The 11,728-nt window shown below is 32.8% G+C and overlaps 1 long non-coding RNA gene across 1 annotated transcript; it reads left to right on the plus strand.

Moving 5' to 3' along the window:
- The first annotated feature begins 1,249 nt into the window (after positions 1–1,249).
- Positions 1,250–9,266, plus strand: LOC143051001 (uncharacterized). Its single transcript, XR_012970536.1, has 4 exons — positions 1,250–1,326; positions 4,446–4,797; positions 6,092–6,136; positions 9,127–9,266. It is a non-coding gene; the product is annotated as an uncharacterized LOC143051001 (long non-coding RNA).
- The last annotated feature ends 2,462 nt before the right edge of the window (positions 9,267–11,728 follow it).

An 11,728-nucleotide genomic window follows, 5' to 3' on the forward strand; every position in this document is an offset into this window, starting at 1 on the left:
GCCTTTGCTTTTATCTACCTAATTTTTCTTGTTGTTTATACTTTTAACATTTAATCATGTACATTGAAGGTTAATATTTTCATTTTCTTCAATTTAAAGACATTTTGAAACAACTATATATATACATATATTAAGTGTATATTTTGCACCCGAAGTCGCAGGTAAAACACTGTTCAAAATATGTTCTAGTTCATTACTAGATGATAGTGTTTAATATGTAATTTAATTGAATAGCAAGTTTCGATTGACATGTATAGACCTTGAGTTATCCATTTTGTTTTTTCCGTTCTTAGCATGACGGCTATATTCCAGATTTACAAAAAGTTCTGATTAATAATGAAAAAATCATCTGTCAAATCTTTTGTTAATTATGAAAAAAGCATCGAAGGTATGTTTTCCATGGCAGGTATTCGATAGTCTGTGTTGGTAAAATCTGATATCAATAGTTATTTATTGGATTATTTGACATAATTTGATTTTTGTCTTTATTTTCCTTTTGTTAAATTAGCAAAACGATTCCTGAAATTGTCGTAGAAGGGAGACATATTCAAGTAAGATTATGACCTCAAAATAAGTAACCACTAATTTCAATTATCGCATCTTTCAGCGGAAACTTTGAAAGAAATATGTATTCTAGATGCATTGAAGACCTATTGGTGACCTTCTGCTTTTGTCTGTTCTATGGTCGGGTTGTTGTCTCTTTTACATATTCCTCATTTCCATTCTCAATTTTATTTAATGGGAAATTAAGCAAAAATACAATAAGTATATAGCTGAATTTGTGAAATGACCCCTTTCAAAGAGAATTTCGCCTTTATTTGTTTTTTGGATTGTTTTGTGGTTTTTCTTTCTTTACCAGAACATATAAGAATAGAAAGCAAAAATTTCACAAACAAGATAATATACAATTTAGTCAGATTTTGATCGGCGTTGCCCTTTAAAGATAGTTTGTACTAGTTTCCCACCAAGGCCATATGATTTTCGTCAGCCCATTACACGTGTATATTGCATAATGTCTGCTTCGAATTCCGTAAAGTACTAATCGACGTCTAAAGGCCTGCATGTGAAAGGTAAATCTACAAAAATATCAAACTCAAATAAAAATTTAAATTGAAAAGTCCGTAACTAAGCTGGCACCATCAAAATCTTCAACACATAAAACAAATGGAATATGTGAATGGATGTCTACATAGACGATGTTGTGTTAATTAGCACCGTTTTCATCTTAGTCTCATGTTTATCCCGAAGGCTTATCTACCTCAATACACCATATATAAGTATCGTGAATGTATATTTACGTGGACAGGGAAACAGCCGACATAACAGGTAAATCAATGCTCCGCTTTGCAATTCAAATGTTTGGCAGTTGAATATTAGTAAAGAGAATTATTATACTAACTATATGATAAAATGCCAAAAAAAAAAAAAGAAAATAAATTATCTGCTTTGCAATTCAAATGTTTAGCAGTTGAATTTTAGTAAAGACAATTATTATTCAAATTAAATGAAAAAAATGCCAAAATAAGCTAACATGCATTGTTTTAAATACTATCTATTTATATTCAAATTAATTTTATAGTTCTGGTTATAGGAGAAATGACTTTTTTTAAAAAGAAATGAGCTATTTTTATGTTGGTTGTTATTTTTTACTCTTGATAAGTGGAAATGGCAGGGACCTACTGTAAACTAACTAATTTTCACGAGCGATTCTTTATCGCGGATTTCGCAAGTAGAATATAACGCGAATATGAATCGTCGTGAACATGTAAAAATTGAATCCTCAACTATTTAACTACACCAAGTAAATATGAAAATCGGGAATATTATTCAATAAATTGGACAAGAAAGGGTTAAACGCAAAATAAAGTATGCCCGAAAATAAGTAGGTTTACAGCATATATTGTTCTTTGCGTTATGACTTTAATTTGATGTAATTTCGCTGAGAACACATATACAAATTTAAAATTAAAAGAAATATTATTGTTAAACGTATACTAAAAGTAATAGCAATTTGTTCATAGGTTATAGTATCCCTAAATTAAACAAGTTCGAAATAAAAAAGAAGCTCATTGTTGCATTTTAACGTTGAGTCGTTTGTGTTTTCTCTTATTTTTGAGATATTGAGATAAGACGTGGCACGGTACTTGTCTATCCCAAATTCATGTATTTGGTTTTCATGTTATATTTGTTATTCTCGTATTGTTTTGTCTGATGCTTGGTCCGTTTCTGTGTGTGTTGCGTTTCGGTGTTGTGTCGTTGTTCTCCTCTTATATTTAATGCGTTTCCCTCGGTTTTAGTTTGTTACCCCGATTTTGTTTTTTGTCCATGGATTTATGAGTTTTGAACAGCGGTATACTACTGTTGCCTTTATTTAGAAGTGTTAATTTGTCGACATGTGGTGCAGAAACAGATTACCTTTCCGGTGCACCTGAATTGTTAATTTGTCCATCCCTTTTTTAAAAAGAAGCTGACTGTTCGCTTTATTTGACACATGTTTAATGGAAAAAAAAAAATCACAGATGCAAAACTCTCATTTTCTAAAAAAAAAGCGAATAAGCCCGTATATAACGGTTTATTGATATAAACTTGTGAATTACAATTCCTATAAAATTTATCAGTTATATTTATAACGGTTTATTGATATAAACTTGTGAATTACAATTCCTATAAAATTTATCAGTTATATTTATAACGGTTAACATGTTTAGAAATAAAAGCTTTCTAAACTTAGTTATAACGACGGTTCTTTAAATATGCTTTTTAACTGTTTTGTGGTTAATGTGGGAAGAAAATATTTCAATTTACAATTATCTAACCCATCATATTTTTCTATAGAATTTGCCTCGTTTATTTAATAAAAAAACAAAAAACATTGTGTTCCTGTAGTTAAAAACTTATTTCGCATCTACAACGATTTTACTTTTATTATCCATTTACTCTATATATAATCGTGTCAATATAACTTAAATAACTAAACTTTCATTTTAGTTTTAAGAGATTTTATTTTGTTTGTGTTTTATATTTCGGTATATTCAAAGTCTCCATGCTTGTCCTTTCCAATGTGTTACGTATGTGAAATATTAGTTACAAGTGTGTTACACTTTAATGTTGTATTTCTGTTGTGTCGTAGTTCTCTTATATTTGATGCGTTTCCCTCAGTTTTAGTTTGTAACTCGGATATTTTTTCTCTATAGATTTATGAATTTCGAACAGCGGTATAGTTTGTAACTCGGATATTTTTTCTCTATAGATTTATGAATTTCGAACAGCGGTATACTACTGTTGCCTTTATTTGTACCCTGTATATGTCGGATATCTTCAATAGTACAAATGCTGCAAAATACAGGATTCATACCAATTATGTAAAAGTTTTATCATATATACTTTGTTTTTAATTCTGAAGTGCATTTTTTTTACTTATTTGGTTAAATTTTATTTTTTTTGAAGTTCAAGTTTTAATTACAGTATATAATTAATTGAAACAAAACAATTCTCATGCTGTAAGGGGAACACCTACTTCTTATTGTTGGATGTCATTTTTCTGTACCCTCCTTGCAGCTCCCCCTCTCCCCCAGAAAAAAACGTAGACAATAAGTGTATACAGTAGTTTACATAAATTTTAAAGTGCAGACTAAAACAGGGCAGAGACATGCATAAGTTAACATTCAGTTTCAGAATAATTTCTTAAATTATGATTTTCAATAAATTTATGTATATTCAATTTACATGAATAGTATTTATAGAAATATAATTGTTCTGGTAAATGGAAACTCAATTAGATTGGGTCAAAGTTGATAATTTGTCAAAATTTTATAATAATTAAACTAGGCTTATCCGTTTTACCCCAGGTACGACCTAAATATAATAAATGACAGTATTCAATTCCGATACAATTAGTTTGCCGTCCAATCATATTATCAAACAGACACTTTTGATAAAAACTATAATGTGGGTTTATTTATTTTCATGGGTACCAATTTTCGTGGGTAAAAACAACTTTTTTTTCGTGGATATTTAATTTGTGGCTTTGCCGAGGTCTGCATACAAGCCTATTGAAAATTTGTCATTTGTTGAACATTTCATTTCGTGGTTTGCCTGTACCCACGAAATCCACAAACAAATGGTACCAAATGAATAATGATGAATCAACAGTATGTTTTTCCTTTGCTAGCCAAGCAGGCGCCGATCCAGAGGGGGGGGGGGGGTTCGGGGGGGGAACCCCCCTTTTTTTGGACGATCAATGCATTTGAATGGGGACATGTAATTGGAACCCCCCCCCCCTTTGTCCTGGGCTATGAACCCCCCCTTTTTAAAATGGCTGGATCCGCCCCTAGCCAAGACTTGTCAAGTTAACCAATTTTCTATAGATAATGGATGTATTCATCTATTTTGAATGTATTGATTTTAAAATTCATTAAAAAAGGCCTTGTATTTCTATGTTATAGATGGCGTATTTTAAGCTGACCATCCTTGTCATAACGGTCGTTATTGGATTACAGCATGGTCCGGTCCATGTTAGCTGTCAGTTTTTTCCACCACCACCTGGAATAGGTGCATTCCAACCACCAGGATTACCCCAAGTTCTCCCCGCAAATGCAAGGCTATTGCCTATACCTGTACCTGTACCTCGACCAGTTCCTAGACCTAGAGATCGAGATCGTGACGGAGGAAGAAGACGAATTGTACTAGTGAACGGCGGGGGTGCGGGCGGGGGACCTGGACCTGCTATACCAATGATTGGAGGAGGAATGGGTTTGATTGGAGCTTTGTTGCCTCTGCTATTTTTAGCCGCGATATGTAAGTACAACTGATGTCTGAAATGTAACCAAGATAACTTTAAGGTGGCATATAACACTACAGGGAGATAACTTTGTAAAAATCATCTGAACGTTTTAATCATGTTCTTTAAAGAAAATATTAAGCTTCTCGACGATCAAAATTAGTGTCTGTCCAAATTATATATATCAAATGATTTTTTTCCGATAAAGTGTGTGGTTCAATTTTATTTAAATCTTTAATTTTTTTATTTTACATTTAATAAATAATTTCAAATTAATTTAGATATTGAAGTTAAATTTAATAATTCCAATATGTATTAGCCTACAATAACTGAATTCATCAAAATACAAAACATTGCAATCAAAAAGATTTCTGCAAATGAATATTACTATAGTTATCAAAGGTACCAGGATTATAAGTTAATACGACACGAACATTATGTCTACATAAGACTCACCAGTGACACTCAGATCAAAAAAGTTATAAAGCCAAAAAGTTATAAAGTTGAAGAGTATTGAGGACCAGAAATTCCAAAAAGTTGTGCCAAATACGGCTAAGATAATCTATTCCTGGGATAAGAAAATCCTTAGTTTTTCAAAAAAATATAAATTTTGTCAAGAGGAAACGAGAATCTATCATGTACGAAAAAACACGCAGCAAAATGTAATACCAGAACTTTCATTATGTTTAATGTTTCTTTGATATGATAATTGCAATAAGAAGTAAAATTAAAAAAAAGATACCGAACTCCTAGAAAAATGTTACACGGAAAGTTCGTATAAATTCCGACTTCATGCAAGCATTTCCAGGTATAGAAAATGAACGATTAAACGTTCTAAATCCCCCCATGTATGACAGACACATACTGTTCCATTATGGTGATAACGATGTGTGAATAAAACAAACTGACATACAGTGAAACCTGTTTAAACCGAACCTCTTCGGGACTTGATATTTTGTTAGGTTTTGGCCGATGTTCGGTTTTGTCAGGTTCACAACGCACATAATTCTATATGACGGTGCTAACGAATATTTTTCGTTTATACAGGTTAATTTAGGATTCGGTTTAGTCAGGTTTCACTGTACTAGGTAGAAATGTAAACAAAAACATAGGGGCACAGCAGTCAACGTTTTGTTATAATCTTAATCATTATAACATTTTAGTAATAATATGTAAGACTTTTTGAATATGTATCCATTATAATGTGTTATAAATGAGAATGTATTGTGTATTGTTGTCATTATGTCCCGTCAGGGACCCTAAATTAGAAATTTAAGAACTTTGAACTTACTCATTATGTTGTTATTGTAGTGAGAGGAATACCTGCTGTAACTCCAGCTCCGCCGGTAGCAGCTGGTAAGTATTCAACTTGAGTTAAAGTCATTTCGTACCCTAACCATTTCGTACCCCCATTTTGTATCCTGGCAAAAACCTTGTTGTACCTCATGGAAGATTTATATGTTATACTAATTCGTACCTAGTGGAAGATTTATATGTATACCGTTTCGTGCCTCATGGAAGATTTATATGTATGCCATTTCTTACCTCGTGGAAGATTTATATGTATACAATTTCTTTCCTCGTGGAAGGTTTATATGAATACCATTTCTTTCCTCGTGGAAGATTTATATGTAAACCGTTTTGTGCCTCATGGAAGATTTATATGTATGCCATTTCTTACCTCGTGGAAGATTTATATGTTTGCCATTTCTTACCTCGTGGAAGATTTATATGTATACCATTTCTTTCCTCGTGGAAGGTTTATATGAATACCATTTCTTTCCTCGTGGAAGATTTATATGTATACCATTTCTTACCTCTTGGAAGATTTATATGTATACCATTTCTTACCTCGTGGAAGACTTATATGTATGCCATTTCTTACCGTGGGGAAGATTTATATGTATACCATTTCTTACCTCTTGGAAGATTTGTATGTATACCATTTTGTACCTCATGGAAGATTTATATATATGACATTTCTTACCTCGTAGAAGATTTATATGTATACCATTTCCAATTGTCTTAATCCCCTCGATGGTCTCACGGAAGCGTGTTCGGGAGGCTGTGGGTTCGAACCCCGGCAATGTCAAACCAAAGACTTAAAATTTGGAACTTGCTGCTTCTCCGCAAAGCTCGTTGCATGAAAGAGTAAGACCAAAAGACTGGTCGGAAGAATAACGAGTCCGAGTTAACTGATATGTCTTCCACTGGACTGTTACCTTGTGTCACCTATGATTGTGTTGAAGAGGTTTTCAAAACTTTTATTTTATTAATGGCAATGGCTACTTTTTACTTTAAGGGAGAATACCTAAGTTGAGGAAGATAACTCTTTAAATCAGTTATGCGTTTGAAAAAGTCAAGTTTCATCAATGTATTTTAAGCATTTAACTGAAACAGATTAGAAATAATCCATGTGTCCTAGAAGGTTAGAATATATTTATGAAAATGGCTGACACAAACATAGTGATGATTTTAAGAGTTATTTCTCTTAACCTAGGTCACCCTCCTTAAATGTCATATAAAGACAAACAAGTACAAAGTTCAAGAGCATTGAGGACCCGAAATGCCAAAAAGTTGTGCCAAATACGTCTAAGCTAATCTTTTCCTGGGATAAGAAAATCCTTAGTTTTTCGACAATTCAAAGATTTGTAAACAGAAAGTCCAAAAAAATGACCATATAATTGATCATCATGTCAACATCGATGTTCTGACTACTGGGCTGTTTATACCCTCGGGGACGAAACGTCAGGTATGACGGTGTTTGTTACGAGTAATGAATCTCAAATACATTTTTTCGTGTGAAAAGGGAGAGGGGACATAGATCTAGGTTGGAACATATTTTGTCGATTCTTAGCGTAGCGGGTTATTTTTAAGTGTATACCGCATTTCTATATGGTATTTCGAATAGACAGAAATTTTTTTACAGTCATTGCTTATAATTTAATTCTTAATTCCATTTTAAACTGGAGTAAATCATGACGAAACGTTGACGACGTCACGGTCACATGACAAAACTATGTTTACGAGCTGATGGAAAAAATACCGTCAGCCAATCAGAAGACGCGTTCCATCCAAATTAGATTATTAGACGAAAAATAAACATTGGAAATGAATGCGTTATTATATATCTAAATACTTTAAGACAATTTGACATGAATTTCACTTTAAAGCGGGTTAGTATCCCGCCAAAATAAATTCCACCAATTTTCACATGCAATGGTATCGTATAAAAGTTTGAATCCGACAAAAATAACCGACACAATATTTTGTATACGTTACTTAATGCAAATTTTGCACACGCCAATAAAACCTGCTATATGGTATTCCAAATAAAATGCAACATATATTTGTGTTAATTTTTCTATTTCAGCTCCACCTGGAGTTACCGTTATTGTTACCCTAGGTGGATAAATTGTGTTTGCTAAAAGATATATTGTGTGTACCCCACGTGTGTTTTATGCTAATATAAGTCAATATTCATCTGCAATCTTGACTTATTTATATGCACGAATAATAAAGTAAATCACAATAATACCGAACTCCAAGGAAAAATCAAAACGGGAAGTTTCTATTCAAATGACAAAGTCAAAAGGTCAAAAACATGAATCGAATGGATAAAATGTGTCATATTCCTGACTTAGTATATGTATTTTCTTATGTTAAACAAATGTGGTTTAAACCTGTTTTTATAGCTAGTTAAGGAGGTAGATCTGGTAAATGGGAGACAACTCTTGCACATGTATTGAAAGTCATTATTGCGTTTTAACATAGCAGTAAATTAAACAGTGATCAAGCATTTATGTTGTTTACATTTGGCTGTGAGAATGACACCACCAACAATTAAACTAAAGAACATCTCTTTAAATAACGTACATGAAAAGGTAGAAAATTACCATTCATAAATGAACTGAGTCTGAGGAGTTCTGGAGCAACTATACTGACTATAGTGTTTTGTGGTATCATTTAGAAAAAAGTCTTGGAAGTTTTTTGAAATTCAATAGGAGCAAATGGATTAAATAATGTAGTTATTTGATTTTAGTGCAAAGTCAATGATACAGAATGCGTACTTAATAACTGTTTGTCTTTGTTGTTTTCAAATATAAAGGGTACTATTCTAAAACATATAATCTGAACATCAATCCTAGTACAAGCTTATGCTAATAGGTACATTGTAGTCCACATTAGTACAAAGTTAGTTCTTATATAGTAACAGACTGTCAAATAGTTATCAAAGGTACCAGGATTATAATTTAGTACGCCAGACGCGAACATAAGATATTAATGTGTTTTTTTTTTTATTTCGGCGAACATAAGATATTAATGTGTTTTTTTTTCTATTTCAGCACCTGCCGCCGCACCTGTTGTTCAGGTGGTTACCGTTCTTGTTACTCCACCAGGGTAGATAAAATGTTTGTGATAAAATATATATTGTGTGTACCCAACGTGTGTGTTTTCGCGATAATAAATCAGTATAATTCAATAATCTTAACTTATTTATACGCACGCGTGATAAGTAAAATCCCCAAAATACCAACATCCGATAGGAATCCAAAACGGGAATTCCCTAATAAATTGACAAAATCAGAAGACCAAACGCAAAAAAAAACCAATTTGATAACAACTGTCATATTCCTGACTTGGTACAGGCAATTTCTTAAATGGTAAGTTTAAACCTGGTTTTATACCTAGCTTAACCTTTCATTTGTATAAAACGAGATTTTTGGAAATCTTCCAAGCAACATAAGTATTCCTGGTTGGGGTTTGCAGAATATATAATAAAGGGACAAAGAAGAGAGAAAAATAAACAGATGAAGAAAATAAATATAAAAAAGAGAATAAAGGGTTGCTGTTATTATAAGGAACTGAAAACAATGGACAGACTAATGAATAAAAGAAAGAAAGCAACTGTTTTTAAACAAATGAATCAAGAAATGGTTAACCTCCCCCGCCCCCCCCCCCCCCCCCCAATCTAGATTGATATTAGAAAGCATAACAACAACAAATTTTCTAAGGTCACACCCATTTAATTTTTGTTTTACGGATTTTTTAATACAAAAATTGAGGCTGGCGAGAGATTTGAAATTTTTTTATAAAAAAAATATTAAATTTGCTAATTTTTTAGTCGAAGCTTGAAAAGTTAAAGCTAGCAATTTTTTTTTTGTAAACATGAAATAATAGCTTTTGACAATATTGATCAAAATAAGATGGTATAAAACTTGAATTACAATTTGTACATTTCTTTAATTTATCAACTGCTGTTCAGTGGGATTTTTTCCTGTCCACAAAGAAATAATTGAATAATTATGTCAACTGCTTTCTCCTCCTTCAGCGCACATGAATGTCTTGCCTCCTTCAGCGCACATGAATGACTTGCCTACTTCAGTGCACATGACTGTCTTTCCTCCTTCAGCGCACATGACTGTTTTTACTCCTTCAGCGCACATGACTGTCTTGCCTCCTTCAGCGCACATGACTGTCTTGCCTCCATCAGCGCACACGACTGTCTTGCAAGGAGAAGGAACTGCTCATCCTTCCAGAACACCCTTGTTCGCTTCCAGCTTTTGGTGGTTTTTGTGTTCGTTGGTGTCTGTACATTTTTTTTGGTGTTATATGTTGGTTGTCTCTCTGTAGATATAGTGTTTTTATCTTTATTCTTGGGTCTTTTTGGCACTTTGTATATAGGTAAGATGTTGTATGAGTGCCAATGAGACAACTCTCCTCCAAGTCATACTCAGGTTGGGAACTACCGGTACCCCTCAATTTATTTACTATCCCTTTTGAGAGGGTAAATTTCAAGTAATTGTTTGGTAAGAACCACTTTTTAGTACAAATGGGCACATATTTATATTATTTGTATAAAAAATTGAAAACCACACGTTTAATAATTTCTTGCGTCCGAAGCGCTTTTCTGGATTTACCTTCATCAGGAACGCTGAAAGCCAAACATTTGAAATCCGAAGATGTATAAGTACCGAAACCGTTAAAGAGCTTTATGTCAAAAATACCAAATTCATCTAAAGCCAACTTTATCTGAGGGAGTTGAAACCTTAGTTTCTTAATAATTATATTTTTATAGACGGACAATTTAAGTAAAGTTTGTTAAATCATGTCAGTACCGAAGAACTAACTACTGAGCTGATGATACCCTCGGGGACTGATGGTCCACCAATTACTTTTTTCCCAAAGAACTATACATCAATCTGGTATAATATCGTCAACACATTTCTAAGAATTTTGTAACAATCCTTGACTTGATTTTATCTTTTTTATTATTTAAAAAAATTGGACCCCTCTTTTAAAAAAAGTTGTTTAAAACATGATTACTTTTCCCCCTTTTAAGTTAAACAATCTAAGTTTTTCTATTTTCTTTTCTATAACAGAAAATGATCCCTTGTCAAAGGGACAATCCCACGTTTAAAGGTTTATTCAGTTGGAATTTTTTTCCCCAACCTGATAATGCATTTAAAGGTAAAGACAATTACAGGTTATAGTACGGCCTACAACACAGGGCTTTAGTCAAGAAAAAACAGAAATATATAAAGGACCTCAAAATGACTAGTGTAAAACAATTCAATCAAGAAAACTCAAGATCTAATTTATAAACAAACGGAGAAATACCTATGAACCACACCTACGAACGATAACTACGATTCAACAGGCTTGGTACAGGTGCATACATTTGCAACGTGTAGGTATATTGGTTGGTTCAGCCGACAAACAATACGGCAACACTTCTCCTTCTACGTACTTTATTTTAACAACGAAAATCAGCATGATTTTGCAAGGGAATATTAGTAAGGGGGGGAAAAACCAATGTTAATATGCTGGAATCAGTATTTATATTTTCTTACAAAAAAAGGCACGGGGAATAGACACGATTACCTTTCCTGATATTTAAAGTGAGATTAGAAAAAAGGTCTAAAGGGTGACATAGGCTTTTGAAAA

This window comes from Mytilus galloprovincialis, chromosome 11 (genome assembly GCF_965363235.1).
Source record: "Mytilus galloprovincialis chromosome 11, xbMytGall1.hap1.1, whole genome shotgun sequence".
NCBI lineage: Eukaryota > Metazoa > Mollusca > Bivalvia > Mytilida > Mytilidae > Mytilus > Mytilus galloprovincialis.